A 27,964-nucleotide genomic window follows, 5' to 3' on the forward strand; every position below is an offset into this window, starting at 1 on the left:
TGAAAGACCTACCAGCTGTAGAGCCGCTGGGGGAGGCGCGTATAATTCCAATAAGAGGAAAGATGCTGTGCTTTTTGGGTTCATAGTGTATAATAAAGCCATTCATCCAATAAGAGTGCCTCCTCTCAGTTTCTGCTTTGGTGTGGTTACTGATGGTAGATAATATTTTCAGTTCCAGCGTATGAACAAACTGCCCATTTATTGAGTTGATTTTTCCTCTCTTTTATTAAACGACTGAGTTTTGCTTTTTCAAAGTTAGCTAAAAATTCTCTTTCCACGTTTAAGTGATGTTTTAAAACATCATTATTCTTTCAAAGATAATTGTATCCAGAAGGAAAACTTATTTCTGATCTGCATTTATGTTTTGGAGTAACTTAAGATTTTGTTTCTGTTTACCATACAACAAAAGTATGATAAGAGTTCAAATCGTACCTAAGCCATAGCAGTTTTTAAACATTAAAACATGCTTGTAAATAGGACTTCTAACACTGAATTGGTTACAGGTAAATGCATTGCATTTTGATTGTAACACTTTGCTAAGGTCACGACCTGTAGTTTTCAAGAATGTTTGGCTGCATTATTTGTTAACTTTGAGGGTTAAGTGTAACTACTCTGATAACAGAACCTTTTCATGGAGGGTAGGAGGAGCTGCGGTCTGAGATGATCCCTTACTTGGATAAAGGGAGAGGTTCTTTTTATTGCTTCGCTTAGTCAGATTTACTTTGAAAATATTAATGAATTAGTTCTGCTCACTAATTAACTCTGAATAAATTGTTCATTTTTCTTAAAGTATTGATTGTCTGCAGATCAGAAGACCTACATTAAATAAAAGCAGAAACACAGAAGTGATTGAAAATCTGGGCCCAGAGGTATAGGTGGGCCCAAGTGGCGATCGTCCTTACTTTGCTTTGACAGTTTCAGGAAAATAGATGAAAATGAAGGTTACCACCTTGTGAAAGTCCCATAAAAGGCCAGCCCAGACAACAGTTCTAGGCTATTCTGAGGCCCTGTACACAAGTTGAAGTAATTTTCAGTATCAGCGTCCCCTGCTGTGAATACCAGTATATCTGTCCCAGTCATCTATAATTTTTATTTATGATTTTATTTATAATCTTGAAGAACCACCCAGTCAACCCACAGACTCATGAGAAACCGGACATCGTTGCTCTGGGTGGATTGTTAGGCGGTAGATACCTGATATTCCAGGTATATTCTTAACTTTTAAAAAGTGGAGTAACCAGGTTTCTTTATTCCACTCACCTGTGCATGGCACTGAATGATTAACTTATTTCCCAAGTGCTACCCTGTTCTGAAAGAATAACAGTTTACTGGATTAAGAATCTTCCAGAGAATGTGCCCAGGGTACGTGGGCAATTTGAAAAGAGAGCTTCCGGATGCCTTTGAGCGTGGGCGGGTTTTCTGGAGCGTGTGCTGGAGTAGGTCTGGAGCATCCCAGGGTGATTCCTTTGAAGGTAACCACGCTAGAGGATTCATTTTGGCATCTTTGTTAAAGAATAAATAATAATAAAAGGAAAAATAGACAGCTTCAGTCCTTGTTTCCAGAAACAGGGCCCCTGCCAAGGACTGCCATGCGGACATCATCTTAGGCATCTTAGTTCTGCCAGTTTTCTTCAGAATCAGGTTAGGGAGGTGATATTTTACAGAACATGTTTGCTGGTCAGCTCTTTCTGGTTCTGTACTTAATAATGGAATAATATTATGAAGACAGAGATCTTGTATTCAAATTACCTTTTTATAGTCTTAGTACAAAAAGTAATAAATTCTTAGTTTTTTTTTTTTTTTCACATTTTTGTTGACCGTCCAGTGTGCCTCTCAGTGTCCTCAAGAATGTGAGCGAATTGTGGAGGGACACTGAGCCCCCCCCCCCCCCCCCCCCACCAGAAGCACCTGAGGGTCCCTGTCCCGGCGTGGGAGGGGCTCCGGACCCGGGAGCCTGGTCCCTCCGGGCAAAGGCTCTGAACCCGCTCTGGGTTGGGCGGTAAGAGCGGGCGGGGTGCAGGGTGAGCAGCACCGGAAGCCGTGGACAGAATCCAGGGAGGAAATGCGCTCCGGCTGACTGTATAGTGAAACTGGTGTTTTCCCCCTTTTTGTTGTCTTGTCGTTGTTACATTGCACCTCCGAAGCCATCTGCTACTCACGCTGCAGCTCTCTCTCGCTGGGATCTTGAGGGATGTCTTGAATGATTCTGGTACGAAAAGCTGTCAGTGGAGGCTTTGAGTTTTTCTAGACTTTGATAAAAGTATTAGGACCTGCCGCTAGCTATAGACTTCAAAAAGCTGTTTATGCTTTTTATATTTTGGGAAATGCTTCATTGGAATTGTATGTCTTGTTTGAAGCCAAACACGCATTATCGGTGGTTGTGCTACTACTAGACTTCGCCTTGACCTCTTCCAATAAAATATTGACGAGGAAGGCACCGGCCTGTCTGTTTACTGCACAGGTAGTTTGGGAGCCGAGTGGAGGGCGTGAGGGGCTGGGGCCCTGGGCTGCCTGCCCTGTGGGGTGCAGGAGGGGAAGGAGAGCCCCTTTCTCCTCGGGCAGCGGGCACGGAGGAGTGTGACTTGCCCTCCTTCCTCTGCCAGGTCGTCCTCCGGAAGCGTGGGCCTGGCCCCTCTGGGCAGCTGCAGGTGGACGGCCATCGCATGGTCAGTGTACCGGAAAAGTGCCCTCAAGTTCAGTGAAACACATCGAATTGAATAGCGATTTGGAGAAACAAACGAGAGAGTGTCATTGCCAACAAAAGATTTGGGGAAGGGGCTGTCTGAAACAAGACCCCTGTGGGGAGCCGGTCTCCTATCAAGACGTCCTTCCGAGTTTCAGACAGTGTAGTGTGGACGGTGACCCTGAGGTTGCTGGTGGGGAGGAGGGGCTGCGACCTGGGCCGGTCATTCACCTCGTTTGCCTCAGCATCCCTGCTGTGGCGTGGGGACGGTAGCAGCGCTCACCGGGGGCCGTGCTGAGGAAATCACTTGGTACCGTCGGGGGCCTCCCGCAGGCCGCATGGCACCACATCCGCGCTGCCTGTGTTTCATTAATAACCGTCGTTACGGGTATTTGTCAGGCTTGCTGGAAGGAAGCCTGGGGGCCTGGTGTCGCCCCTCTTGAACGTGTGCAGGCCCAGCTTTTTTCCTGCTGTCTGTGTTCTTCCCTGGCTGTAGTAGAGGCTGACGTCAGTATTTGTGGTGCGAAGCGAAGGGCCCACGGATTAAGGAGGATACAGGATTCTGTCGTCCTGAATTATCAGCTATTGCCAGAAGGATCTGCCAGAGAACATGGCTGTGTAAGCTGCAGCTGCACGAAGCGCCTGCTCTGGGGCCTGAGCTCCGAGGAGTTGAGGCGGACGGAGCTTATCGCTTGCTTCTCCCTCGGCTCCTCTTCTGTGGGGTGCGTGTTCTTTGGAAAGTAGGACGTGTGAGCCAGAGAAGCAGGAATTAAGAATTCATCAGCCTATTGAAGCGGCTCCTGTTTCATTCGGAAGTACTGCCAGCAGTGAGCAGTAGTAGGTCCTCCGCATTTGAGGACCTTACAGTGAAACATACTGTTCATTACGTTTGGTTCAAAATGAAGATCTCTCTTGTTTCTGAAGTTCATTGGCCAAGGATAGAAGGATAAAAGCTTCTGGCCAAAATAGGAATCTTTCTGTTGTAATTAAACTTAATTCACGAAGAACTGCATACCACACTCTGTAGTAACTCACGAATTTTTATTATCTGGCCACTGTGTTGTTAAAAACTCAACGTATAACAGTTACTAGCATTCTAGAACATACCATTTTTGCCTCTTACAAGGTACTCTTGAAAAAAAGAAGCTTCTTTTAAAAAATTGAACATGTTGCTTGGTTCATCCAGATTTTTGGCTACAGTCTTGGGAACTTTGCATTCTCTGCACTGAACTTGAGACCAGACTCTCCAGATGTTTCTCACCTCCAGAAGTTTAACTCAACTCTTTTTTCTAACCATGAGGCTCTCTGAGGTCTCAGCAACCCCTTTCCCTAACGTCCTCCTGACCTCCAGGATGTCTCCAGCTGCTGCTTCCGTCCTGGCCTACACACAGCCTGACAGTTGGCTGCCTGCTTCTGAAATTTGTCATTCTCTTTTGATGATATCTTTGTGTAGCTTGTGCATGACTAAAGTACATATTCACTGTCTGTGTGAGACAGAGCCTGCCATTTGGAGTATAGCATTTTGAAGCCACTTTATTATATGTCATTCCTAAGTACTGCCAAACAAGAAGAAAATAAAACTCGCTAAAATATAAGTACCTATCTGCTGTTTTGGTATATATCCGTTTAGGCTTTTCTCTTTTTATGTATGTTTGTATGCCTTTAACTATATAGAAGCATACGTAATCATATTTTTTACATATTTTTCAAAGGGGTCATTTTGTAATACAGTTTTATTACTAGTTTTTTCTCCACCAAGGAACAAGCTATGTAAATGTATCAGAAAACTAAATGTAAAACTGTAAATTTCTAGAAGACAGTATAAAGAACATCTTTGTGATTCGGGATTCAGCGAGATTTCTTAGAGGCGATGCAAAAAGCATGAACAACAAAAGAAAAAGTTGATAAATTGAATATCAAATTTAAAAAATTTCGCTTTTTAAAATGTGCCCTTAAGAAAATGAAAATACAAGCCGCAGATCAGGAGAAACTACTTGTAGGTCACATATCCCATAAAGGATCTGATTATATGAAGAACTTTTACAACTCAATAGTAAGAAAATAACTAAATTAAAAAATGAGCAGCAGATTTGAATAGACACTTCAGCAAAGAAGATATATGGAGGCCAAATGAACAAATGGGAAAATGTCCAATATCGTTAGTCACTAGGAAAGTGCAAATTTAAACCACAGTGAAATACCACTACCCGCCTTCCGGAATGGCTGCAATGAAAAGATTGACACTACCAAGTGTTGGTGACACCGTGGAGAAACTAGAACCCTCGTAAATCGCCAGCAGGAATATAAAATTATACAGTCACCTCGGAAAACAGTTTGCAGTTTCTTAAAAAGTTAAACACATGCTTTCCATATGAACCAGCAATTCTACTTCTAGGTATCTGCCTCAAGAGAAATAAAAACATGTGCTCACGCAAAGACTTTCATACAAATGCTCAGCAGCATTACTCCTAATAGCAGAAATGAAACAGTCTAAATGTCCACCACCTGGTGAACGGATAAACAAGATATGGTATATCATATCCATACAGTGAAATTCCCCAATAAGGAACAAACTTCTGACACATGCCCCCCAAAAATATGACCCTCAACAACAAGAGAAGGCAGCCAGATGCTAAATACTGCATATTGTATGATTCCATTTATATAAAATTTCTAGAAAAGGCAGAACTATAGAGATAGAAGCAGACCAGTGGTTGCCTTGGCCTAGGGGTAGGCGAGAGGATTGCCTGCAGAGAGGCACAAGGGAAACTTTGGATTGATGCAGGTATTCTAAAATCGATGGTGACGGTGGTTGCACGACTATAAATTTACTGAAACTCATTGAACAGTCCACTTAAAATGGGTAAATATTTTAAAAAATGGTGTGATCAAAATTTATCTGACAAATTGCAATTTGCAGAAAACCCTTTGCCGTTTGCTGTTTCATGCAATTCTCAGAGGTAGATGATATACTGATTTTCCAGAAGAGGAAACTGAGGACCAGTGATGGTAAATTCTTTTCAGTTCTCAGAGTCTGTAACTTGGCAGACCAGGTGGCCACATTTCAGGTGTTCTGACCACAGCACCCTGACTGCTAAAATGAGTGAATTTTGTGGTATATAAATTTCACTTCATTAAAACACCTCATGACATGTTTTAAAGAATATATCATGAAGAGCTTTCTGTGTTAGAACTGTTTTGGCCATCACATCTTAAAATTTATGTTGGAACATTTCAGACATTCATAAAAATAGAGTTGGTCGTGACCACCCTAGAGTTGGAAGAGTACCACCCATGTACTCTTCACTTGGCTTCAGCGATCGTTTCATGGTCTGTCTTGGTTCATCTCTGTTCCCTACCACCTGGATCACTTTGAAGCAAGTGTCTGTCATTAATTCTGTTGTTTATTCTGTGGTTACTTCAGTGTATTATCATCGTTTGTAAATGATCGCTTACTATTCTATTGCTTGTACCGTAATGTGTTAAACCAGTCATGGACTGTTGCTCATTTAGGGTGAAACTTACATAGTATTGCTTGGTAGGTGCTGCTGCAACAATCCTTGTGCCTGTTTTCCGGTGCAGCCAATTGAACTCCACGGCTTAGAAGAACCCTGTGTTGTTTGAGGGATCGTGTGGAAGAACCAGTTTATTCCTCAATGCTTTAAAGTGTATTTTAAAAAGATTTAACAAAATTCACAGTAAAAATAGCCCTTAGGTAGTTTTGCTTGTCTAAGAACATGTGCATAATGAAATAGCCCAACTGTTTCGCATTCTTTTGTTTGTAGTTTGTTTCTTGGAAACAAAGACATTATGGATATTCATGTTCTCCCCCCACCCCAAACCCCGTTGTGCCCCCCTCTCCCTTTTTTGCTTGTGTTTGTGATTAAGTGTCTTATGAGCAGAGCTGTAAGTTTTATAGCAAAGGTCTTTAAGAAAATACCTATCATACCTCCAAGCAGTATTTTAAGGGTGCCAGGAAATTTTATCAGACTCAGGTTTAGGAAGAGAGGAGCCTGGGAGGGGAGGAGCATTGCTGTGCCCCCAGCAGTCAGTCCCGATGGTGCTGGCTTACCTCTCCTCCCACTGGTGGGCACCCTGGGTCAGTGGAGGAGGCTAGCCAGGCGAGGGAGCAGGTGATCGCAGGCTACAGGGCGTGTGGGATGTGGGCACCCGAGGAGGAGGTGTCAAGTCCGAATGGAGGAGCTGGCGGACCCTTTACTTCAGTTTTGAAGGAAGATCAGAAGTTAGATGCTGGGGCCGTTTCTGTGTTGAAGGTCGGAAGCATGAGATGGCATCATATCATTCAAAGAAACCAAACATCGCTTCCGAGTACAAGACTTTGTCTCACTTCCTCACCTACAGGTGGAGAAACTGAGTCTAATGAGGCTGTGGCTTGCGGAAGCCATATACGTAATCGTTGAGTGAACCCTGACCTGAACTGGGGTGTTCTGGTTTCCCACGGTCCCCCGCCCCTTACTGGTGCCTCCTTGTTGACCGAGTGTATTTAGCCTCGGACACTGTCCAGACATCCTTTAACTTAGGCCCCCTTTCGTCAGGGCCACTGTCAGGCCTCACTTTTCCAGGCCTGTGGAGACAGTCGAGAGGAATACTAGTTTCTTCTAAATCTCCTTTCAAGTATTGGGTGGGCCAAAAAGTGCCTTCGGTTTTTAAAGTAAAAATACAAGACACATGTTTCATTTTCACCAAGAACTTTATTGAACAGCGTATTCACTCTTTTGTTCCATTACCTTTTGCCATTTTCCAGGCAACTTCATAATTCCATCTTCCCAAAACTTTTTATCTTTTTGAGCAAAGAACTGTTCCAGGTGAACAGTCTTCCAGGGAATTGAAATTTTTTTTCCATTAAGAGAATTTTGTAAAGACCGAAATAAATGGAAATCCGAAGGTGCAATGTCTGGTGAATATCGTGGATGAATCAGAACTTCCCAGCCAAGCTGTAACAGGTTTTGCCTGGTCATCAAAGAAACATGCGGTCTTGCGTTATCCTGATGGAAGATTATGCGTTTTCTGTTGACTAATTCTGGGTGCTTTTCGTCGAGTGCCGCTTTCAGTTGGTCTGATTGGGAGCAGTACTGGTTGGAATGAATCGTTTGGTTTTCTGGAAGGAGCTCATAATAGAGGACTCCCTTCCAATCCCACCATATACACAACATCACCTTCTTTGGATGAAGACCGGCCTTTGGTGTAGTTAGTGGTGGTTCATTTCTCTTGCCCCACAATCTCTTCCGTTCCACATTGTTGTACAGTATCAACTTTTCATCGCCCGTCACAACTTGTTTTAAAAATGGAACGTTTTCATTACGTTTCAGTAGAGAATCACATGTGGAAATATGGTCAAGAAGGTTTTTTTCACTTAACTTATGTGGAACCCAAACATCAAAGCAATGAACACAACCAAGCTGGTACAAATGATTTTCAACACTTGATCTGGATATTTTGAGTAGGTCGGCTATCTCCCGCATGGTATGACATTGCTTGTTCTCAGTTATTGTTTCGGTTTGATCGCTGTCAACTTCAGCTGGTCTACCCGACCGTGGAGCATCGTCCAGTGAGAAGTCTCCAGCATGAAACTTCGCAGACCACTTGTGACATGTTCGATCAGTCACAGCACCTTCTCCATACACTGCACAAATCTTTTTTTGCATTTCCGTTGCATTTTTACCTTTCTTGAAATAACGAAGCATAGTATGCCAAAAATGTTGCTTTTTTCTTCCATTTTCAACATTAAAATGGCTACACAAAAATTCACCAATTTTGATAAGTCTTTTTTTTAAATGCACTCTGATATGACAGCTGTCACATACAATCTAACAAAATTGTTTCAAATGAAATTAATGACAACTAAGTGCTACTAGAAAAAACCGAAGGGACCTTTTGGCCCACCCAATACTTTTTGAAACAATGTTTTCTTGTTTCATAATTGTTTGGAAGGAAAACCATGGAAGAAAAAGGAAAGAGTCAAATTTTTATTTCAATACGAACCATAGATATTATCACCCTGACTTTTTCATCAGTTGTTATATGATTTTAAAGTGTCAACTTATTCTGCTTAGCCTTATTTATTGTCCAGGAGTTCTAAATTAGATTAAAATTAAAATCTGAAGTCAGCGTAAGTGAGATGGATGTCAAAGAATGATGCTGGGGCAAGAGTGATGCACCCACAGGAGGCTCCCTGTCCTCACTCAGCCCTTCTGTTAGTGTTCTTCTGTCCTTGGCAGTTTCCTGCATCCCATTATCCCCTTTTCCTCTCCCTTCTTGCCAGCCTCCCCACTCCTGCCCTCGTCAGTTCGTCATGAGCCCTCAGGCCAAATCTTGGATCTGTTCCCTTGATACTTTTAGGAATTGCTTAAGTGTACTGGTGGCCACCTGTAGCCATGCCAGTAAGGGAGTAGGCAGAGCTTTTGAGGAGTCTTCATACACTTGAACTTTGAACAACACAGGTTTGAGCTGTGCAGGTCCACTTATGCACAGATTTTTTTCTATAAATATAGTACCTGTACTTTCATTTTACAGATCTTTAAGTGTGGGGATAAGTGTGTGTGTGATTAGAGATCACAAAATGTGGAATCCAAAGAACTAGGGTTTGAGCCCTGATTCTGTCCAGACTATCTCAGCTTCTGGCCTCGGGGTGAGTCCTTTATCAGTTTCTTTGTTTTTGAGGCAGAGATAGCAGTACCTGGATTTCCAACTGCACAGGGGTTGGCACCCCTAATGGCTGCTTTGTTCAAGGGTCAACTGTAATGCAAAAAATAGAAAGTCATATTAATGTTATTTTGTGACCTTTTGACTTGGTTTTCTAACTTTCCAATGAGAACTATAGGTTATAATTAGACCAATGATTCATGTTTATAACAGCTACCAAAATCAGTTCCTCAAAAAGGGAAGAATCAAAGAGATGGATGTTTATTATCTCAGAAAGAACTATCATCTCAAAGATTTGCTACAGAAAGTTCAGATGTTAACATGTAATACTTAGGGCCTGCAAAATGCTTATTATGAATAGTGAGTAATATAAACCTATTTATAAACATACCTGGTATAAAGCCCATATTCTGAAATGGTTTACTATTACTAACTTTAAATGTACTAACAACATAAGCAGTCATTATTACTGTAAACTTGCCCCTGCTGTGAATTAATCTATAATATAACATACTCACTTACACAATAATGTAAAATCTGAAACAGTGGAATATTTTGTCATGTGACTGAAAGATTAAACTATTAAAACAAGCATGTACCAGCTGAAGTGTATATAGGACTTTCCTTTGCAAACTCTGTTAAGTTTCTTTTTGTTTGTAAGTTTAAAATCCTTTCTTTAGAAATAAGGTCTTTTTGTCACAGATGTCCTCTCTGGGCTAGATCTGAATACAGATATGATTTTAAACAGGTTTTTCAAATATGTGATATGTGTTTAAGAAACAGAATATGGAAATTTTTTTAGTGTTCTGATCAAATCAGTACAACGAGGGAAAAAACTTCTAAATGGAATTAAAAGTATAAAGAGAAATATAATAGACAAAAATAAAGTAGTGGCTAAAATGTATTAGTTATGCTTATTGTAGAGATCTCAGAGGGAAAGAATTAGGAATAGGTGTGGATGAGCTCCATCCTTTCAAGGACCAACGGGCAGGTTTCTGAGGGCCTGGAAGACTCCTGGTCACCCAGGTTGGCCCAGGGCCCATGCTGATTGGCGTGTGGGCTTGTGGTCCCTCAGAAGAGTCACACCCCACCCAGCACAGTGGGCTGGCTTCTGCTGAACCTTCAGAGCGCCCGGCCAGCTTCTCCAGGCCAGGGTGGAAACTCCTGGTTATCTGATTTGACTAAATTCTAAGAGGGTCAGAGTTGTACTGGCTTCATCCTTGGACATCTTTTTGCTTAAATAAAGCTCTCAGTCAGTACAGTATTTGTTGAATGCTAGGTTTGGGGTGTGCGTGTGCATGGAGAAGACTGGTACACGATTCCTGGAAATAGAATTATCATGAAACACAAAAAGGTGCTTTTGATACCTTTTTCTCTGCTGTCAGATTAATAATGCAGCATTATTTCTGTGAGAAGAAGCTTGATATTACCAGTATAGTCCCTAATCCGTGATCAGGAAAAAAGGGGGGAAAAAACCCTTTTCCTTCTAGTTGGCTACAACCTTTATTACTTTAAGAGCATTTTCTCTGACATAATCCAGTATTTGAATGTGGAATGCACAGGTATCAATTACTTACAGAAGTAATTGATACTTACAGAAGAGGAACAAACTGATTTTTTGAATAAAAAATTGATATTAAAATAGAATATTAAAAATTTAAATATTTGAAAAAATAAAGCAATTTTGAATTGCTTGTTTTAAATGAGGCTTTGCTTGCTACATGCTCTCTTATTTTCGTGTGCTTGTGATACCACTTTATATATAAATAAGAGGTGACATCTGTTCTTAAAATTGTTAAAAAAAATTCTTGACCATGTCCCTTGTTTTGGCCTTCTCGTACCTTCATCTTGAAAGGAGCGACTACTCGTTATCAGAGCTTTGCACGGTTGTGAGAGTCTAAGGACGAGTCCAGTTGTGCACATGCTAAGACACGCACATGCACTGCTGTCATTGAATCACGTCGCAGGCACGCAGGGTGTTTCACAAAGCCTGTTCAAGGTTTAAATGCTAGCCTGGGCCAATTACAAATAGCAGAAGTGCCCAAGGAAGGGCTGGAACAGGTAGGTAAGAATTGTTGGCATTATTGAAGAGATAAGAAAGATTTTTTTTTTTTTAGTTTTCAGGAAAATTTTTACTTTTCCTGAAAGATTGGGAGAACAAAGCAAATGGTCCCGTTCTGACTAGGGTACGTAAAGTCTGCTGAGTGTGGCCAGGAAGAGGGGGTTTGGTACCCCACTGCTTTATTTTTTAATTTACCTATTGTGTTTGATTTGGGTCAGGAATTTTAAGAAAGTGATTCTCATGTCTTTTATTCATGCAGGACTCATGCCAGTTCACTTATTTTCTAGCAATCAAAGAAACCCAACAGGGCAAGCTTTGATGAAAGCAGTATACGGTTAGTGACGGAGTTGAGACTAAGTGGTCTGATCTCCTGATGTAAAATTTATTGCCTCTGAGAAAGGTTTGAGTACCATGAGGAACATGAATGGTATATGTTAGAGGGATTCAGAACAGGTGAGAGGTTCTTCCTCTTCCTAGATGTTTGTTTTGTGCAAATAACCTTACAAACACTGACAAGGATGAGAGGGAAACAAGTCTGCTTTGTACTTAAAAACATCAGCAATTTAAATTGGGGCAGAAGGATGCCTGTGAGTGCAATGAAGGGGAAGGAAAATACATTTCCCCCCTCCCCCCTCCTCCTCTTCTCCTTCTTAAAAACGAATATCAACCTGTAATTAACTAGCTGTTGGGAGAGGAGAGCCTGTAGCTTAGCAAGCTAGGGCGCTTGGTGCTCACCTGTTGAGTAGTGCACTTAAGCCATGTTTGTTTCCAAACTCGTTTATGTCAGGTGTACTTTTACTATCAGTATATAATTTAATTAAATGTTATCTAAGTGTTTAAGACGTGAGTGGGAAAAGAATAAATTTCTGTAAAAGCTAAAGTGAATGATATGGGAAGACTTGATAAAGGCAATGCATTTAAAATAAACTGTCATATCAAGTGTGGGAGAGACCATTGTAAAAAGGGAAATTTTTGTAAATATCTGTAAGCACTTTGCCCTTAGCTTTCTTCTGGAGTGATTCTATATGCCAGCTCCGTTTGAGGACCAATACTAGAATTGGCATATTCGGGTTTATGCAAGTAAGCCAGTGAAGACGTCCCATCCAGGGATTCATACTCAAAGAAAAGACCTTAGCCCAGGTCCAGAAATAAGGGGCCAGGCTCTTAAAGTGGACTTGGCATTGTGTCATACTGAGCAGGAGGAGGAAAGAGACAGATTCTTTAATGGGTGTCTTTATAATGGCTTTCTGCTTTAACTGACTTGGTTAAAAATTAACTGACCAAACGACTAGTGATCACATTGAGAAAGAAGGCACAGTCTGACGAGCCCCAGACTATCTCGGCACGGTTGTAACCTACAGTGTGCTCCTGTGAAAGTGGTCAGTTTCCTTTTGCTTTCAATCACACATGTATGGAAAACTAGAGAAGGACTGGGCGCCATCGCGAAGGCTGGCAATGATTTGTTGGCACTGGTGTCTTCTGGCTAACCTGGCAGACCACTAAGCCTTGGTGTTCACAATCGGACGAACCTCCAGGTCTTAAGGAAGGAGAGGCCGTGGGTCACATAGGCAGGGCCACTGGAAGATGCGTCTCTCCTGCCTCATTTCACAGACAGGGAAACTGAGGATCTTGGTTCAAGTCTCAGAGGTGTCTGGCCACGCTAAAACTGCTGGCCAGCTCAGCAGGCATCTCCTCCCCTGCTGCTTTCTGCAAGCCCAGAGGGTGATCTCAGGGTGATTTGAAAATACAGGTTAACCTGACCGACACACAGCTTTTTGAAAAGGTTACGAATAATCTATTAATTTAAGTCTACATCTCCCATAGCTCGCTAGAAAGCTAGAAAGAATACAGTAGAAGGAATGAAAACCTATTATAATACAAATCAGAAATCAGTTCTATTGTCACTTTATTTCACGTAATGATCTTTTAATGGATGGATTAAACTGAGTGTTATATTCCGGTCTGATGATGATATAGGACCTCACTGATTTGTCGATTGACATCAGTCGATGTATGTGTATAGACTAGGGTACGTTCTGTTTGCTTCTGACCTGCGTGAAGGAAACCCCTTAGGTAATGAAACACATCCTATCTTAGATCATTTTGCCTCACTCATTGATTTCAAATCAGCAGTATGGTGGGTTTTTTTTTTTCCTTTCTTTTCTTTTACATTAAAGTAGCTAGAATGCTTATTAGTTCAATAGTAAGAACAGAGAAATGAATTTACATAAGTAAAATAGCCTAGAAGTGTATTGCACTTTATTATGCTTTTATATTTTACTAGTGAACGTGCTAGTGATAAAAATTTCATTTTCTTTTTCCCTTCGGCTTTGTTTCGACCTGGATTCCTTATATGTGACCTTGGGAACTTTATTCACCTTCTCTGAACCTTGATTTTTCATCCATAAAATGAAGACTCTGCTAAATGACCCCTAAGGTCTCTCTAGCTCTGATGTAGTGATCTCAGGAAGTGTGTGATCTCATTTGTGTGCACAAATCTTTATTTGCGATTTCACCGATGACATGAGTTAATTTCTACTCCTCCATAGTTTTATATGTAGAAATTGAGAAACCAAATCACTGGTCTTGTTCTTTCTAAATAGACAACTGGGTTTCAGTCTAGAAACTAGTGTTAAGAACTGGTTATTGATTTATGCTGATTTGATTATTTTTTATTTATTTACACTTTAGTGATTAAGAACTTGTGTTCTGGAGTCGGCTTTGAACCCACCCCTCCCTTGATAGCTGTTTGGTCTTGGGCATCTAGTTTACCTTCTCTGTGCATCAGGAGTGATAAATGGTATCTGCTTCTTAGTGTTATCTTGATGGTTCAGTGAGATAATCCATGCTTGGCACATAGCAAGAGCTTAGTTGGCTGTTCAGATTGTGGTCATGACTCTTCATTGTCTTAGCTAGCCTGTAGAAAAGTCTTTCCTTCCATACGTTTTGTCAAGGTTCTCTGAATCTGCCCCGTGATCTGGTTCGACTATGGAAACACTTCAGGCACTGTTTTCCCTTCTAGAATTTATGAATGGGCTTGGTCCCCCCTGCATTAGCATTTGTCCAGTGCTGGCCATAGGGTCCCACTTGTCCAAACATTGGTGTTCGTCTTGTGTGCCCGTTTATTTATACGATTATTTGAAAAGAAGAAGTGGTGTTTCAGACAAGGTGATTTTTATCTTCTTTCCTGTATTTGCTTCACCTTTTGTGGACGGCTGGGGTTTGTGCTGTATACCCCACCTATTCAGAGAGCGCTGAATGGTTGTTGGAGTATTGATTATTTCTTAGAAATAACCTCTGGTTCCGAATTCTCCTGTTACCGACACTGAGGTATCTTGATGATGAAGAGACTTTTCTTCCAATGTGTAGTGTAAACTCCCGTATGGTGGATTTGAGCCATACCTCTTGGATTTTAAAGACCCTGTGCCTCATATGGCGTACTGTTTGTTGTCTGTGTAATTCCTTTCGGCACGTGCTAGTGTGGAAGCAGTGGTGTAAATTGGCATGTTTATCTTTTAACATGATTCCATAATTTGGGGGTAACTGCCTGAGTGTGTCCTGAACCAGGTCAGTGCATTTGTTTTCCCTCTTTTCTTATCACTGGCCCATTTGTCTTAGCCAAATCCTTATAATAAACTTGTGGGGTCGATGGCAGCCTGAGGCCCCAAGGCTGGGCAAGGGGAGCGAGCATTCGAATCAAGCAGCCCGGCCCCAGAGCCAGGCTCCTACCTGCTTGGCCACACCTCTCAAGACCGTCGGATGCCACCAGAAACCCCCTGTGGGATGAAGAGGCCTCGGGGACCCCCGGCTTCAGGGAGTGGGCGCAGTGGCCTGGACGTGTGGACTGAGGCGCAGACGCGAGTGGGAGGTGGTGGGGAAACGCCTTAGGTTCTCCGACGACGCGTCTGTTTCGCTGTGTCCTACGTCCTCCATTCCTCTCATTTTCGAGTGGATGTTTGTTATTAAGATTACCTAGAGCCAGGAATTGAAAAAAAGCAGAACCCCGAATGCTAGCCCCCATAGAGTGTGATCCCTGCCCCCCGGCCCCTCAGGGTCCACTCTGTCAGGTGTGTGACTCTGTCCTGTCGTGGTCTCCAGGGGAGCACACAGTCAGGAAACACATCTCTGCATGTGAAGATGCACCCTTTTGGGGTCCCTTTCTTGCCGTTGGCCGTGGCCCTTCCGGGCACTCCTCCGCCTCCTCTTCTTCTCAGGACGCGTGAGGGTGGTCATTTAAGTGTCCCCATGTCATCCGTGTTTCTTCCTCCCCTCCCCACACCCCAAGCAGAAAGTGTGCACAGGTGGGATCAGGGGTCCAGTGACGCTCCAGTGCACTTTGCTCAGTCACAGACACGCTTAGTTGCTGAAGTCAGATTTCTCATTTACAGGAAAATTGCCTTTTCTCAAAGATGACAAGGGCACGCTTGACCTAGTTAATGAGAAAATGGTAAAGGAAAACCACGAGCAGCTATTTCAAACTCAGGTCACATTCCAGAAGTGCGGGTGCCTGTGGTGGCCATGGCACCGGTCAGGGTCATGGGCCCTTTCTGTGGGACACACGGCCACGACACTGCTCAGTTTCTCATTGAGAAGTCTGAAAATATCTTGTTCTTTTATGTTACTAATGCTAGTAATGTTAGTCTAAGGTTGGGAGTCAAAGGTTTGGGAAAATATTAAATGAATAACATTTTACAAGTTTGAAATCAAACATTAAAAAACATTCAGTAGGGCTTCCCTGGTGGTGCAATGGATAAGAATCCGCCTGCCAATGCAGGGGACACGGGTTCAAGCCCTGGTCCGGGAAGATCCCACATGCCGCGGAGCAACTAAGCCCGTGCGCCACAACTACTGAGCCTGCACTCTAGAGCCCGCGAGCCACAACTCCTGAGCCCGCGTGCCGCAACTACTAAAGCCCACGCGCCTAGAGCCCGTGCTCCGCAACAAGAGAAGCCACCGCAATGAGAAGCCCATGCACCGTGACAAAGAGTAGCCCCCGTTTGCCACAACTAGAGAAAAGCCCGCGCGCAGCAACGAAGACCCAATGCAGCCAAAAATAAATAAATAAATAAATAATTAAAAAAAAAACACTCAATAACTTTTAGAAACAAGACTTTGCTTTTCTTATTAAAGGAATAAAGGTGTTTTTAACTAGCTGATTTTTAGTATAACTATAATTTATGTCTCTTGGGGAGGGGGAAGATTATCATTTACCTTCTCTAAGTAGGTTGGATTTTAAAATGACTTTTGAGAAGTAAATGACTCATCCACAAGGACACGTCTTCAGTTCCTCACATTTGACCACCAACTTCAGTAAGAAATTAAAAGGAACATAAGCACAATATTTTAATAAAGGGCATTTGGCATTTTCCTCCTTTAGTAGACTATGTAAGTAAAGATGTAAATGTGGTTTAAAAAAAAAGAAAAGCAGAAGAATGGACAAAGGAGTGCAGGACCCTCAGGGCGCCAGGGCTCCCAGCCTCCTGCTGTGTGATCTCCAGCAAGCTCTTGCCCTCTCTGTGCCTCAGTTGGTGACTGATCCGCAGTGGAAGGTTGTTGGATGATTCAGCGAAGTAGTCTGTGTAAAGAGCTTTGGATGGTGCCTGTGACCAAGGAGCGTCTCATGATTGTTAAAGTAATTTTCATTATTTAATTATGAAACCGTAATGACACATGTAAGAGGCTGGTGTTAAGGCCCCCAAAGAAACATTGTTTCAATGCTGTGACATGTTTTAATTTGAAACAATTCTTAACCTTTCCAACAATTAGCATCCAAGGACCTGAGCTAAGTGACTCTCTGAGAGTCAGCTGTATCACAAAAGGGCTATCAAAATACAAAAAATAGAGTCCAGTTGACCGTCGAGCAACAGTTTGGACTGCTTGGGTCCACTTATACGCAGATGTTTTTCAGTAATAAATACACTACTGCACGATCTGCATTGGTTGAATCCGTGGATCCGGAACCGTCCGTGGATCCGGAACCGTGGTCACAGAGGGCTGACTGTGGGACTTAAGCATCCCCAGAGGGTCCTGGAACCAAACCCCTGAGGATACAGGGATACTACAGTCCGCAAGGAAAAATAAAATCTCAGTCTCCTTTGAAGGGGGGAGGTGGAGGGCGCTCTGGGCAGGGCTCTGCCTCCGGTGCTCACGGCAGTGGTGGCTGAGTCACCAGACTTGCCCCCTCCCACCCCCACCCCCCGCCCCCAGCACGTGGGAGAGTCGCAGGCACATTGATTGCGCAGCGGCCCAGAGCCCGGACCCCAACCCAAGCCCTGTCCGTTCCCCGGACCCCACGCCGGCCTTCTGCGTCCAACAGGACTCTGATTGCAGGAGAAACGTGGGAAACGGTCCCTGCGAAGGCTGATGAACTCTCCTAGATAAGTAAACCCTGCAGAGAGGACTGGAGCTACTGGAGTGGGAGGCTCGTGCAGTCACCGCCGGCAGCAGCGCGTCTGTCTGTTCGCAGTGTGGCGCGTTGAAAGCCTGTCGGTGCGGCAAGGGTAGAGCCGCCTCACCCAGGGAGGCTGTGGCTTTGCGCTTCCGTGTCGCGTTTACAGGGTTGAAAAGGAAGTGCCTCCGTTTCTGATGCCGTCAGAGGTGAATGAGGAGAGAGACTTGGGCCGAGGTGAAAGCAGGCGGCCCAGGGTTTGTCGAAATCGGTCGTGGCCAGTGCGGTGACATGACACGGGGGAATGTTTGTTAAATGGAAAAGCACGACTGGGATTTTAGCAGAGCCAACGGCATATGAAGACTAAGTGTAGGGCCGGGTGCGTTGGGGGGTGTGTGTGGGGTGGGGAGGGATGAAGAGTATTTGTTTCTTTTCCTGTAATGTTGGGGGGTTTGCTCTGTGAGAAGCTGACCCGGCAGTTGCTTTCCTCCTCCTCCCCTCCACCGCGGAGCAGGAAAGCTCCTTCTAGAGCCCTTTTCGGCCTCTCTGGACGGGGCTTTGTTATTTAGAACACTCAGCCCTGGGGTCTTTATCCCCCATTTCAGTGCTGAGGAAAGATGTGCTTCCTTCTTCAGCGTCCCTAAGCGTCGCCCCAGCCCCCGCAGGAATGCAGTCCCCTTGTGTTTGGATTCTTCCATCAGAGCTGGTGGCTCTTCCAGGCTGTAGTCGTTGGAGACCCACCAGGGTTGCGGCTTGACGGTTTCCGTAGGTCTCCTCACTTCACTGTCCCTCACCTGTGATGCTGAGCTGCCTCCTTGGGCTGTGCCGTCCTTCAAAGAGTGCCCTGGATGTGGGCCAGGCCTCCTCATCCTGGGGGGTGACCTTACAGCAGCAGCACCAGGAGCCCCACAGGGTGAGGCGCCAGAGCCTCTGGGATGGGCTCAGGGCTCCGTGTAATACCGGGATCCCTACGTGAGAACCAGACTAATGTCGAAGAACCAATTCTGGAGGAAATAAAATCGATTGGTATTGGCCTCTAGAAGCTGGAAAAGGCAAGGAAATAGATTCCCCAGAGAGACTCCTGAAGGGATCACAGCCCTGCTGGTATCTTAATTTTAGCCCATTGAGATCCATTTCAGACTTCTGGCCTCAAGAACTATTAAGATAATAAATGTGTAATATTAAAAAAATAAAATAAATGGTTATTTTCCAAGCAGTAGGTTGTTACCTACGCATCTTTCTTAAATTTTTATTTTATCTTAATTTATTTATTTTTGGCTGCATTGGGTCTTCGTTGCTGCGTGCGGGCTTTCTCTAGTTGCAGTGAGCGGGGGCTACTCTTCGTTGCGGTGCGCGGGCTTCTCATTGCAGTGGCTTCTCTTGTTGCGGAGCACGGGCTCTAGGTGCGTGGGCTTCAGTAGTTGTGGTGGGTGGGCTCAATAGCTGTGGTGCACGGGCTTAGCTGCTCCCTGGCATGTGGGATCTTCCCAGACCAGGGCTCAAACCCGTGTCACCTGAATTGGCAGGCGGATTCTTAACCACTGCGCCACCGGGGAAGCCCCAGCATGTTTTAAAAATTAAAAGTTAGAATAGTATGGTAAATATCAGAGTTCACTGCACATACCGAGGGTTGTTTTGTGAGACTGTGAAGTCTGTGTTTATGACATATGTGTTCTTATTTGGTTGCATTGTAAACTGTGTTTCTTACCGTGGGTCGAGGTCAATAAAGTTTGAAAGCCAGTAGACTAGACGGTGTCCCTGCGTTCCTTCTCATCACAGCGTCCTTTTGTGTTGTTTGCAGTCTAGACTGTGCCCCAGCCAGTAAGTAAATCATCTACTTTGTGGTGAACATCAAAAATAAAAGATACTGGGGAGCCTTTAACCTGTCCTTGCAGTGGGTCTCAAACTTGGGCATGCATTTGAATCCCCCAGGAAACCGAGTGAAACACAGCCCCACTCCAGACCTTCTGTCTCAGAATCTATGAGGCAGGCGTAGGATCCTGCATTTTAACCAAGTGTCTTATGTGATTCCGAGGCAGGGGTTTGTGGGCACCTTTAGGAAATTCGACCTGCCTGTGCAGGCGCTTTTCCTGTTCTATGTTAAACCTTGTTAACAGTTCTGTGAGGTGACTCCTCCCCCCATTTTACAGATAAGGACACTGCAGCCCACATTGATTCGATTTGGTGACTCCATGGTGTCTCAGAGATGCTAAGATCAGGGCCTGGACTCACGCCTAGGTTGGCCCTCCCTCCTGGGTGGGAATCAGGTGGCGTGAAATGGGAAAGATAAACAGTCCTGGTTGAGGGAGCTGCCCTCATGGGGGAAAAAAATAGGATTGTTAAAAAATGACAGTTTTAGAGAGAAGCATTTTGTCTTGGAGGCAAATACTCTTACTGCTGCTTCTAGGGCGGCCTTTTAGACACGTGCCCTCCGTGAGCAGAGCTGGAGATGGAAGAAGGGAGAGCGCAGACGGTAGACTGGGTGTCCCGTCCTCCGCCGGGCTGGGTCACTTCAGGAGACTTTCAGTCCGGCTCTGCCTCCAGTCTTGGGATCCGAGGTAACAGCTTCAGCTGTTGGGCCCAGCTGCTTCCTCTGTAAAACAAGAGCGTTAGCGGACAGCGTCTAGCCCTGCGAGTGCTTCCAGACTTCAGAACCTGTGATTTCATCTTTGAAAAAGCAGTGTTTCCTTCCCTCACCTTGAAAGAGATACGGAATGGCTAAGCAAAATGTATGCAAGTGTTTTGAGCCCCCCAGGGAGAATGCTGTAAACAGAGTCATATACGGGGTGCTGGCAGCTCGCTTCAGGCTGTCCACTGATGCACAAGTCTCAGCTGCATACTCCCAGAGCTGCTCCTGGGGAACGAGCCCTGCTTTCCAGCAGGAGAGGGATGTCAGTTGCATTCCAGCATTTCCTTGGTCTCCCACCCATCAGGCAGAGAGACTCTGGAACTAGGTTCCAGAGCCTAGGTGGAGGCTAGCCGACCCTGAGACTGAATACTTTCTTTATGTGAAGAAAGGGAGAATGATTTTCTTTCGAAACTAGGCAACTCCTTGGAGCCGGTAGTGTGTAGGCAGGAAGTTATATCCAAGGGGATTTGTGAGAACCAGGGGAAATGGTCATGTTTCTGGGAAGCTGGGCTGGTGCTGGGTAGTTGTGCATTTCTGTGGCCCTAAAAAGGTACTTTATTTATTTATTTTTATTTTTTTATTTATTTATTTTTTTACTGTAAGTTATACAATTTTTTTTAAAATTTTATTTATTTATTTATTTATGGCTGTGTTGGGTCTTCGTTTCTGCGCGAGGGCTTTCTCTAGTTGGCGGCAAGCTGGGGCCACTCTTCATCGCGGTGCGCGGGTCTCTCGCTATCGCGGCCTCTCTTGTTGCGGAGCACAGGCTCCAGACGCGCAGGCTCAGTAGTTGTGGCTCACGGGCCTAGTTGCTCCGCGGCATGTGGGATCCTCCCAGAGCAGGGCTCGAACCCGTGTCCCCTGCATCGGCAGGCAGACTCTCAACCACTGCGCCACCAGGGAAGCCCAAAGGTACTTTATTTTTAATTTGAAGGTTGTTGTTTCTCTCCGTCTCTCTCTGGCACGTGTACTGCCTTCTTTTTTAAAATGCGTGACATTTTATGCTCAAATTCCCATCTAATTTTGGTCTTAATCTAAGTTGGATTATAGAGATACCCACTCTCTTAAAAATGCTGTTTTATAAGCATTCAGTGCTTAATATACCCAAACCCTTGGCTTGGATCTGCAGCTGATTAAATGTGCTGTCCCTTCTGCTTGATGTCCTTCAGGGCACCTGGGTGAAGGCAGCATCCACATTTGGCCTAAAAGTAGTACTTGGAGGTAAATTTTTTTTTAAAAACATTATTTATTTATTTACTTTTAAAATTTTTGGCTGTGTTGGGTCTTCATTGCTGCTCGCGGACTTTTTCCTCTAGTTGAGGCGAGCAGGGACTACTCTTCATTGCGGTGCGCGGGCTTCTCATTGTGGTGGCTTCTCTTGTTGCAGAGCAAGGGCTCTAGGTGCACGGACTTCAGTAGTTGTGGCACGCGGGCTCAGTAGTTATGGCTCGTGGGCTCTAGAGCGCAGGCTCAGTAGTTGCGGCCCGTGGGCTCTAGAGCACGGGCTCAGTAGTTGTGGTGCACGGGCTTAGCTGCTCCGCGGCCTGTGGGATCTTCCCAGACCAGGGCTCGAACCCGTGTCCCCTGCACTGGCAGGTGGATTCTTAACCACTGCGCCACCAGGGAAGTCCGAGGTAAGTGTTTCTCAGGCATAGGTTGCAGCCGTGTTTCTTTGATATTCTACTAAATCATATCTTTATTTTGAGAATTTACATGTTTAATCTTAATATGTTTGTCCATTTTCCACTTCTTAATTTTTTTTAAGGAAGAAGAAACTTGTTACATTTTGTTTTTCAGAAGGTATATGAAGCCAAAACCCCACATCATGTTCAGGTTAACCTTATATGCATTGTTTGTTTTAAGCAGAATTTCTAGCGTCTGTCTTTTTAAATAATTTTTTAAATGGAGCAGACTGATGAGTTATAAGTTACTTTACAACACTGGGTTACTATAAGAGGAGACATAGCTAAGTTAACCTGTGGTCTTTTGAGGAAGACAGTGAAGTGAAGAATATGCTAGAAGTTAACACTGAGGATGACCTGGTCTAGAATGTTAGCATCATCTGAAACATATTGACTTTACACAGTTTTTAAAGGATAGAGAGTAACTTTGAAAGGGTGGATGGCTGCTTGCTTTCATGGATGAGTTATAAGTTGCTAGCCAGCAATACAGAACAAATAAGAAACGAGTTTTATAGAAAAAGAGTGGAAGGACTCAGAGCTGAAAAAATTTCAGCTGACAAAAAACGATTGTCTTTGAGTTGTTTTCTGGAGGCTTGACTCTAAATGGATATTGGCCTGGAAGTAGAAATTATAGGTTTGGAACAATGATAAAGAACTGAGAAATAGGACATACCACCCATTTTCAAATTAAAGAAAGAGGAGCATAGACTACCACAGTGTTAACTGTGTGTATAGGTTAAATTCTGTAACATTATGTTAAATATATAACGTGTGTTACAAGTAAAGTGTGTAAAAATTAAAGGCTATCATCAGCCTTATTCGCTGGTCTCACCCAGCTCCAGGGAAGGGGATTATACGAGGGGCACAGCTGGGCGTGGGTGTCATGGGGCATCTTAGAGTTCTGCCTGCCACGGTGCTCAGTGCATAATGGCTGAACTAACAAACGGCAGGAAGGAAATAAAGATCAAAAGAAAAAGGGGGAATAGAAATTAAAAGTCAACTTTGAGTTCCCCCCTTAAGAGTCAGAGCTCTGCGACGTGTGTGACTGAATGGGGGCTGGGGTCAGGCAAGGGGAGGCAGCTGATCACTGCTGGGCGAGCCCGGAGGCCGGGCGAGGGGTCGGGGCTGGGCCTGGGAGGGGACCGCACAGACCGGGCTGACTGCTCCCGGTGGGCGAGTCTTCGCGGCACCTGCAGGGAAGGTTCCAGTCCCTCTGGCCTCTCGGGTTATTTGATGAGGCGGGAATGTTCTCTGACTGGGGTCCGCGGTCTAGGGGAAGGGGGCTTCTGGCCCTTCCTCCTGTAAAACGCTCCCTTGCCAGCTGCTAGTACAGGTGGATTTTAGGGCGACCCTGTGAAGGTTGAAGGCTGGGCTGGGCCGGCTGCCTGCAGCTGTCCGGTCCTGAGCAGACTCACCTGGGTGGCTGGGGGACGAGCAGAGTATTTTACCGAGGGAGCCTCAAGTTAGTAAACCGGAAATTGCAGTGTTATTTTCCAGGCTGAGTGTATCCAGATGGAAGGGTCTACATAAATAGTTTTCTTTTGCACAGTATTATTTTATTCCAAATTATATATTTCTGGAGGCTGCGTCTATAACACCCAGGATTGCTGATAAGCGTGAATATGAAGTCTGAAGCTGGTGAATCGAGAGGTCTTCACTGCAACAACTAACCTCTTCAGCCCATTGCCGTGGGCATCCAGCGTTCTGATGGGCTGACACGCACCATGGGGGTGCTTCCAGAGCTCCCCGGGGAGAGCACCAGTGGGGGGACAGCTGGTTCCTAGCCATCCTGCTCCCAGGCCTCCACATCCCCGGGGCTTAGGGGTGGGAGTCCGGAGGAGGGAGGGCGGCAGCGGGGAAGTGTCCTCAGGATGGGGGAACTCTCATACACTCGTGGCTCCTGTGAGGCCAAGAAGTGAGGCGTGAGACGGCTTTGGGGAAAACGGACAGAAATAGGAGATACTGGGTCATTTTAAGCTCTATGTTCAGGCCAGGTTTTTAAATTTATTTATTTTATTTATTTATTTTTGGCTGTGTTGGGTCTTCGTTGCTGCGTACGGGCTTTCTCTAGTTGCGGGGAGCGGGGGCCACTCTTTGTTGCGGTGCGCGGGCTTCTCATTGCAGTGGCTTCTCTTGTTGCGGAGCACGGGCTCCAGGCGCGTGGGCTTCAGTAGTTGTGGTGCGCAGGCTCAGTAGTTGTGGCGCACGGGCTTAGTTGCTCTGCAGCATGTGGGATCTTCCCGGACCAGGGCTCGAACCCGTGTCCCCTGCATTGGCAGGCGGATTCCTAACCGTTGCACCACCAGGGAAGTCCCCAGGCCAGGTTTTTGTTCACACCCCTCAGTCCTCAAGGAATTTCAGGCATCCTGATCATTCCGCCTCTAAAGCCTTCAGCTCCTGCTGTGTCAGAAAGGGAAGGGAACTGACTCTAAGACCACCGCTTGGAAAGTTAAAAGGATGTTTTCTATAAATCACAGCTCGAGGAGAAAGTCTAGAGACAACACCCTCTTGACCTTCGTGGTAAAGGACGGGGCATCCTTGGTGCTGTGTGAAGTGGAATCCTCGCCTGGATCGTTGGTTCCAGCGTGACCCCGATGCCGGCCCCACCCCCTCACTAGTGGGTTTTGATTACAGGTTTATTTTAGTACGTAGCATACCCCGGTTTTTGTGTGTAATGCAGCCAGTCAGGGAGGGCGTTCTGGTGTCTGTTGTGTGCTCAGGACTGCACTCCTCTGAGCTGTGCAAGACAGTGTAGGACAGCTCCATGTGAGGGACGTGGCTGGGGAGGAAGACCTGTGTGTACGATACCCAGAGCCCCGCGTGGTTTTCCCCTTGTATGGAATGTGATGAAATCGTATCGGGAGGGTTTAAGTCATACAGTAACGATTCTAACACCTAAATTGTTGAGTTTAGATATGAAATTTAGGGAAATAACTTCAGCTTTGTTCTTCAGCCTCCATTAAGAAGTTACAGTATAAGAATAAAGTTAGTTTTTCAGTGTGATGGAAAAATCTCTTAAGAGTACAATTAAAATCCAGTTTTGCTAATATCATATGTGTTGTATTTGAAACTCACAATGAGTACAGCTCATATTAATACTTAGTAAAGTATTCTGTAATAGAGGCCCCTGAGAGTTGCTATCTGAGCTCCCCCGAATTCAGAGGGAGGGTGGGGGCCCATGTGAGAGCAGGTTAGTGAGAGCTGGGCCCCGTCTGGGTTTCTGATGGCCGATTTCTGAACGGATGAAACACCACCCCCTGCCTCCACCCCCAAAAAGGAAAAAGGAGAAAAGGGTTTGTTTTCATTACTACCTCGTTAGGTTTGGGAAGAAACTGTGTCTGTGTGTTTTAATGTGATTTCTCACACCCAGAGTTTTAATTCAGCTGTGTGTGTGGGGGGGGGGGTGTCAGGGGCAGATCCCTTCTGGACAGCTGTGACCATGAGAAGACTGTCCAGAGCTGGAGACTGTTTCCCGCTCAGTCTTCCCGAGGTCCACCCTGAGCTGGTGCGCAGAAGCTATTTTTGAAGTGGACAGATGATCAGTCTGCAGCTGTGAGTACGCGAGCCTGTGGCTGACAGAGCGTGTACTGGGAATCAGAGAACAAGTGGCTGGGGAATGTTGGAGAGAGAGTGCCCAGTGTGAGGGCAATAGCACACAACCGTGCTTTCAGGGCCCAGAGGCTGGGGAGGACTGGAAAAACCTCACTGTACCGGTCTTGCTTCTTGCAGTCACGTGAGCTTTCCGGAGGTTGCGTGTGGATTTAACTGCAGGTAATTTACAGGGGCACAAATCCCATCAGTTTGAATAAGCTCTTTAGAACGAAATTGATATCTGCTGTATCACCACTTGTTCTTATGGAACTCTTTTGACTTTAGAGGAATTTACCTGGTAGAAAAGTTTTCTCTCTTCTTAATATTGTTTGATGTATCAAATTGTAATTGATGGGATCAAACCATTCTAATTGTAGGCTGTGGGGAACGAAAATCTGGACAGGAAATTTTAGATATATATTCATGAAATCAAGGAGACTAAAACTAAGACGTATTTAATCAGGAAGTTCAAACCATCCTGCTTATCTGAGACATCCCTCATGATGTTTAAATTTACAATATTGATTATGATACATAGATTTTATATATCTAAAATAGATTTAAGATAAAAATCAAACATATCAAGGTATGTTTGATCTAGAACAGGAGTGGGTACTTCTTTTGGTCAGTGCCAGATTGTGAGTATCCTAGGCTTTGTGGACCTAGATGGTGTCTGTCACAGCTACTCTGCCCCGTGGTTGTAGCTTAGAAGCAGTATTCAGGGAGAGTGGGCTTGGCCCTTGGGTTCTTGTTTGCCACTCCCTTCCAGTATTATCTTAAGACTTGGGAGGAGAAGCGGTCTCTCTTTTTTTTCTCTACTACTTTTAAATGAAGTGAAACTGTCAAACCTCAGCGGACAATCTCTAGAACCTATCCCAGGAGTTTCATTTAATTGATGTAATTTTCACCACCTTGGAACGGTCCAGGTAATCACACCCCACTTTGATGGGTTTCCTGTACTTTTAGGAAGACAGTGTTCAAGGCTGGATCCAGATGATTCTTCTCTTTCTTTACAGCAGTGGGTGGTTCCTAACTCCTGCAGACCCAGTTTCCCTGTTTCTAACATACTGTGTAATGCTCCATGTCCTATCCTGAAACGTAATTAATGTATAATTTAAAAATCAAAACAATGCTTTAACTAACAAAAAAGAAATGAAATAAATGTAACTTACAAACATGTATTTAAGTACGTAGATGCTGAGATATGGCCATAGACTAGAACAGTGGTACTGGCAGTGCTGGTGTGCTGGGACAACGTGTCTGTTGTGTCTGTAAGTTCCCCAGTAACTTTCTTCACTGAGTTTTGCTGTGGAAAAAAAAGTCAGCCGAACAAACTCCTTATCTGAGTGCAGGGAAGTGCTAAGGAGCTTGTGGGCTTGCAGCCAGTCTTCAGATCACGCTGTGGTAGCTCTGCTCCAGAAGGTGTGATGATGTTTGCAGCTGCTTGCACCCATGTGTGGAGTCTCCACGAGCAGGAGGTCCACAGAGGACACCTGCTCCTGATGTGCTGTGTGGGTGACTCAGAAGCCCTGAGTCACATTGCTGCTGGGGGCATGATTTCCGAAGTGAACAGCTCTTGGTGCATTTCCAGACCAAAGTAGAGATCTCCTCCATCTACAGGGTAGCTGTTCTGCTAAAAAATGTAGTGTATAAGGACCATGCCCCCAACACTGTTTCTGTTTATGCATGAAATGGAGTTAGGTTGTAAGCCCAGGATTTTCGCTTCCTTAAATATCTGGCAAGACATTGGAAAGTCAGTCAAGATGCTTAGTGATGGATGTGTGTGTGTGTGTGTGTTGGAGTGCTGTGTCACATGCAGTTCCTGTCCAGCATTCCTGGCCTTTATCCTCTAAATACTAGTAGCGTTCCCTGCCCCCCAACCTTGCGAGAACCACAGATGCCCCCGCAGATTTCCAACTACAGGACAGAGCAAAGGTAGATGTCTGGATCGGGATCTTGCTGTGCTCTCAGAGGGCGGGTGGGCTGCGGGGAGAGGAGCTCACCCTCTGCCCAAGCCTCCTCAGAACTTCTTCTGAGCCTCTTCTCTCCCCTTCTCATGGTCTCCTTCTCGGCCTTTTCCCTTCTGCCTCCCTGCCTCCCCTAGTATTGCCCCATTTTACCTGGTCCTCTCTCTTTTGTATCATTCTCTAGGGTAAACTTTCTTGTCTTGATGTTTCAACATAGTGGTGAGTCTTATCATTTGTAAGATGTGTTGAAAATAATTTATTACTCATGGTAATCAAAGCACTGAAATTTGCAATTTACT

The 27,964-nt window shown here is 44.8% G+C and overlaps 1 protein-coding gene and 1 long non-coding RNA gene across 7 annotated transcripts in view; both read left to right on the forward strand.

Moving 5' to 3' along the window:
- TRIO (trio Rho guanine nucleotide exchange factor) overlaps positions 1-27,964 on the forward strand; it is a 373,499-nt gene that overhangs the window by 57,251 nt on the left and 288,284 nt on the right. The window lies entirely within an intron of this gene.
- On the forward strand, positions 444-22,908 carry LOC309624143. Its single transcript, XR_014241786.1, has 2 exons — positions 444-20,975; positions 21,338-22,908. It is a non-coding gene; the product is annotated as an uncharacterized lncRNA (long non-coding RNA).

Source organism: Balaenoptera borealis, assembly GCF_965194805.1.
Source record: "Balaenoptera borealis genome assembly, chromosome: 2".
Taxonomy (NCBI): Eukaryota; Metazoa; Chordata; class Mammalia; order Artiodactyla; family Balaenopteridae; genus Balaenoptera; species Balaenoptera borealis.